The sequence below is a fragment of the Gossypium hirsutum genome, chromosome A10, assembly GCF_007990345.1.
Source record: "Gossypium hirsutum isolate 1008001.06 chromosome A10, Gossypium_hirsutum_v2.1, whole genome shotgun sequence".
NCBI lineage: Eukaryota > Viridiplantae > Streptophyta > Magnoliopsida > Malvales > Malvaceae > Gossypium > Gossypium hirsutum.
The window spans coordinates 14,109,314-14,114,764 of NC_053433.1; the positions used below are offsets into that span (position 1 = coordinate 14,109,314).

Genomic DNA, 5,451 nt, shown 5'->3' on the forward strand with positions numbered 1-5,451 from the left:
ATTTGTTGGCCAGCTTATTCTGTAGTATGGCTGAGCAAACTGCATTTAGCTCTACATGCGATGCCTCATCCAACTTTCACTTATTTGTTAAAAGCTCCTTTAGGAATTTGACTGCGTTTGGCATCTACGAAAGAGCTTCAATAAACGGTAAGTTAATATGTAACTTCTTTAATAATTTTAGGAATTTACCAAATTATTCATCTGTGCGGTCTTTCCTTGTTGCATTAGGGTATGGTACACGAGGTTTGTACTATTTACTTATCGATTTCTGGTCATTGTGGTCCACCTCACCTTTACCTTTATTTTCCACAGTTTCTTACCTCAGTTCTGGTTCAGGTGCAACTAACCCTTCCTCATCTTGAATGGTAATTGCATTGAGTTGCTCCTTTGGGTTAGGTTCAGTGTTACTCGATAGGCTACCTTGTGGTCATTCAGATATCAATTTAGCGAGCTGACCTATCTGAGTTTCGAGTCCTTGGATCGATGCTTGTTGATTTTTAAGTGCTGTCTCGGTATTCTGGAAATGAGTTTTTGACACCAAGATGAATTTTGTTAGCATCTCCTCAAGGTTCGGCTTTTTCTCTTATTGGTAGGGCGGTTGTTGGAAGCTTGGAGGTGGTGGTCTCTGATTCCCTTGGCCTCCCCATGAGAACTTTGGGTGTTTCCTCCAACCTGCATTGTAAGTATTACTATAAGGATTATTTTGAGATCGAGGATTATTACCCATGTAATTTAACTGCTCGTTCTCCATGTTGTAGCTATAGGGTGGGTATTCTGAATTACTAGATCCACCTCCATTTGCTTCGCACTATATTACTGGGTGAACCTGCGAAGAACCAAAAAAGCTGTTAATTTTTCTATTCAAAAGTTCTACTTGATTAGAGAGCATGGTGACCGAATCGACGTTAAAAACGTCGGCTGTTTTTGTTGGCTTTGTCCTCATGACTTGCCACTGATAATTATTCAGTGACATCTCTTTTATAAATTCATAAGTATCCTCAGGTGTCTTATTATTGATAGTTCCACCAGCGGTTGCATCGATCATCTGTCGAGTCGAAGGATTCAGGCCATTGTGAAACGTTTGAACCTGTAGCCAGAGTGGTAACCCATGCTTAGGGCACTTTCTCAACAGATCCTTGTATCTCTCCCATGCATCGTAGAGTGTTTCTAAATCCATCTGCACAAAAGAGGAGATGTCATTGTGTAATTTGGTTGTTTTAGCCGGCGAAAAATATTTTAATAAAAACTTTTCGGTCATTTGTTCCCAAGTAGTGATTGACCCTCGTGGTAACGAGTTCAACTATTGTTTAGCCTTATTCCTTAACGAAAAGGGAAACAACCGAAGGTGAATGGCATCATCAGAAATGCCATTGATTTTAAAAGTGTCACAAAACTCTAAGAAATTTTCCAAGTGAACGTTGGGATCCTCGTCCTGCAAACCATCAAACTGAACAAACTGTTGGATCATTTGAATGGTGGTAGGTTTCAATTCAAAATTATTTGCAGCAACAACAGGCCTAACTATGCTCGATTCAGTTCCTGTTAAAGAAGGTTTAGCATAATCATACATAGTACGTGGAGCAGGATTCTGATTAGCAGCAATTGCATGAGGTAGCAGATTTTCTTGGTTTTCAGCCATCTCCTCGGTTGTGGTTGAAGTATCGTCCTCTTGCTTTTCCTCTGTGTATCGTGAGCTTCACCTTATTTCTCTTCAGTTTCTGCGAACTGTGCGATCGATCTCACTATCAAACAGTAATGGTCCCGACGGGTTTCGTCTAGTCATACACTGTAAAAACCTGCCAAGAACGAATAAAAGAAAAATTAGAAAAAAAAATAAAAATTTCAATTGCAAATAAAGTAGAAGGGCTAAAGTAATAAAAATCGTGTGTTCCTAATATCCTAGTTCCTCGACAATGGCGCCAAAAACTTGATACGTGATATTCGCGATAGGTTTTAAAAATTTATAATTAATCGTTCTTAAAACTTACTATTATCATGATGATGGCAAGTGTACCTATCGAACAATAGTATCGCTTTAGCAAGACCGGATTGTCGAACCCAAAGGAACCAAGAGTACTAGTAATTACTTTCTTTTTATTATCTAACCTAAAAATTAAGGGATTTGTTTATCTAAACTAATTAACTAAAGTAAGAGTGCACAGAGAGAAATTGGGGAAAAGCTTTTGCAAAAATTCGATTGATTAAGACAATAACCAAGGAAAAATCCACCTAGACTTCACTTGTTATTTGACTCTGAATCAGACGATTTATTCATTTGACTTGACCCGTAGAAATTCCTAAGTTATATTATTATCTCTCTCGAGACTAATAACGTCTAACCCTAGGTTGATTAATTGAAATCTCTTTCTAATTAGTGCCCTAGTGTTGCATTAACTCGATCTATGGATCCTCTTATTAGGTTTCACCCTAATCTAAAAAAATCTTATAACCCTATCTCTAGGCGTGCAATCAACTCCGCTTAATTACGACAAATTTACTCTTAGATAGGGTCTAGTCCTCCTCTGAATAAGAGCATTAACTTGAATCAATATCCTGGAATATTAAAACAAAAATTAAGAACACATAATTAAGAACAAGTCAAATATTTATCATACAATTCAGATAATAATAACAAGATCTGTCTTAGGTTTCATTCCCCTTAGGTATTTAGGGGGTTTAGTTCATACTTATGAAAGAAAACATCTCACAAGAATAAAGATAACAAATCATAAAGAAAACCCAAAACCCCTGAATAGAAATTAAAGGGAGATCTTCAGTTTTGACGATGAATCCGGCTTCTGAGATGGATCAATCGGCTTCCCTTGAGTAATTCCTTGCCTCCTACTCCCTGTGTCTATTTTAAGTGCCTCCTCCGATGTTTAAATAGGCTTTAGAATGTCTCAGAGTCCTCAAAAGTGGCCTTTTTCGAATAGGGCTATACTTGGGCTCGACAGGGATACGCCCGTGTGACACGCCCGTGTGCGATTAATCCAGCCCGTGGTCAAGGCTATTGAATAGGCACGGGCATGTAGTCTACCCGTGTAAGGTGTGCTTCGATCCTGCCAAATGGACACGGCCGTGTGAGGAAGTCCAGGTCGTGTTGATTTCCCATGTGGGTCCATTTTCTCCGTTTTTGGCCCGTTTCTCGCTCTTTTTACTCTCATATGCTCACCTAAGTATAAAACATGAAATTAAAAGATTAGGAGCATCGAATTCACCAAATCTAAGGAGAAACCATCCACAAATGTGCTAAGCATGGGATAAAAATATGTATAAATTACGGTTTATCAATGGAAATAAACACTCATTCAACCACACACATCTTAATCTAAAAACTTTGTTGTACTTCTTTGATTTATTTTTCATTGTGAATTATGTTTCATCATGAGCAGTTTGAATATTTAGCAACTGTTGTAAAAATTTAACTAGTTTTGTAAGTTGTGATATTTATCTTTATTTGTTTGCTGTCAAATGAATGGGTGATTTGAGATTTTTTTAGTGTCACATTAAGAGAGATAGAGGAATATGTTGATGAATAAGAGAATTTTATTATTAACGTAACCTGTCTATCTGATAATGATGATGAGTTGTTTGAAGCCATGACAGCAATTTAGGGGTATAACAAAATAGACAATGACGACAAAAAAATAAATAAAAGAAACCTATAAACAAATGGTGGGGATGAGACAGGTAACTTAAAAGATGATGATTTTGAAGCTAATAATGATTTGGATGACGATTTTTGCTCTGATAGATTTGACTCAGATCAAGTTTATAGTGAAATCTCAAACAGTGATGTGCACTTGGAAACCAGAGATGAACCTAGTGTGAGAAAAAACAAGTTTCCCCTTTATGATCCAAATATTAGAGTTTTAGAGTTTACTATTGGAATGATTTTCTTGAGCAAGACCCAGTTTAAGGAAGCCTTGACCAAGTATGCAATCACTACTAGGTATAACATAAAAATTAAAAGAAGCGAACCAGCTTCACTAAGATGTGAGAAAAAAATGTAAGTGGTATATATCTGCAATTGTGGAGAAGAATAATAGAGGCTTTTAAGTGAAGGTGCTCAGAAAGAAACATAACTGCAACCCTCAATGGAAGGTGTAAAGAGCTTCAACAACTTTCTTGGAAAATATATACAAAGAATTAATTGTTGCTAATCCATTTTCAAGTTTAATTACATAAATCTATAGTGAAAGAAGAGCTTGGTATTAATATCAACATCAATAAGGCTAGAAGAACTAAGCTAAAAGTACTAAAAGAGATTGAGATAGATGTGATTAAAGAGTATGCGACTTTATATGATTATATAGAAGAGTTGAGAAGATCTAATAAAGGGAGTACAATTGAAGTTAAGACAAAAAGGCTTGCTCCTAGATTTCCACCGTTATTCTAAAGTTTTTATACTTGTTTTGATTATTTGAAGAGAGGCTTCTTAGCTAGATGTAGGCTTAACTTAGGATTGGATGGGTGCAATTTCAAAGTAATAACTAAAGGGGAGTTACTAACTGTTGTGGCTAGGGATGCAAATAACCAAATGTTTCCTCTAGCATGGTATGTTGTGGAGGTCGAGTCTACAGCATCATGAACTTGGTTTCTTGAGATTTTGAAAAATAGACATTGGCACTCTTGATGGATATGAGTAGACATTCAAATCAGATTAGCAAAATGTAATATTACCTTTAATTAATTTTTTTATTTTTATAGTTTATAGCATATCATATTTTAATATTTTTTAATATAATTTTGTAGGGGTTAAAAAAGTTGTTAAATAATTGATAACTCTTGAAAAGAGTTATAATTCATACTTTTAGACTTAATTAATTACTTGTACTTAATAATTAATTACTTGTACTTAAGTAAAATTAGCTTCGTTTTAGGTTATTGCATGATCATTTTTAGTCAATTGAGCAATGCATCTAAGAACTTGTAATGGTGATTACTTTATTGCATATTTACTTTTAATTGCTTGTGGAAAGGTCTTGTTGTGGTTAAATAGCAGGTTTAAGGGAGAAGGATAACAAAGGATGGAGGTTTGCTTAGGCATTATGAAAGGTTTCCATAGCAATGTTGGTGAAGGAAACGAAAAACACCTAGACAGTAATGAAAGCACTCAGCATTTGGTCCCCTACATGTATGTGTAATGGAGAACATTCACTTCAAAAATAGGGAAAAATCAATCATTGGCTAATGGATTTTTCCCTAGAGGAAAAACCAAGTATAAAAGGCAATAAAAAGGAAAATAAAACAAGATGACTGGAGTTTGGATAGAGGTCTCATGGTGGAAAAAAGGGCAAGTTGAGTTGACTGTGAACTTTGGTGAAGATGAGCAACAAGGCGCTAAGTTAGGGGGATTGGTGTTTTGAAACCTAGATTTCTTCCTCTGCATTTTGTTTCAATTTATCTATTCTAAACTGATATTTAGGGATATTGATGATACGAAATGTA

The 5,451-nt window shown here is 35.7% G+C and overlaps 1 non-coding gene across 1 annotated transcript; it reads left to right on the forward strand.

Moving 5' to 3' along the window:
• The first annotated feature begins 1,103 nt into the window (after nt 1–1,103).
• Nucleotides 1,104–1,209, forward strand: LOC121208649 (small nucleolar RNA R71). Its single transcript, XR_005903780.1, has one exon. It is a non-coding gene; the product is annotated as a small nucleolar RNA R71 (small nucleolar RNA).
• The last annotated feature ends 4,242 nt before the right edge of the window (nt 1,210–5,451 follow it).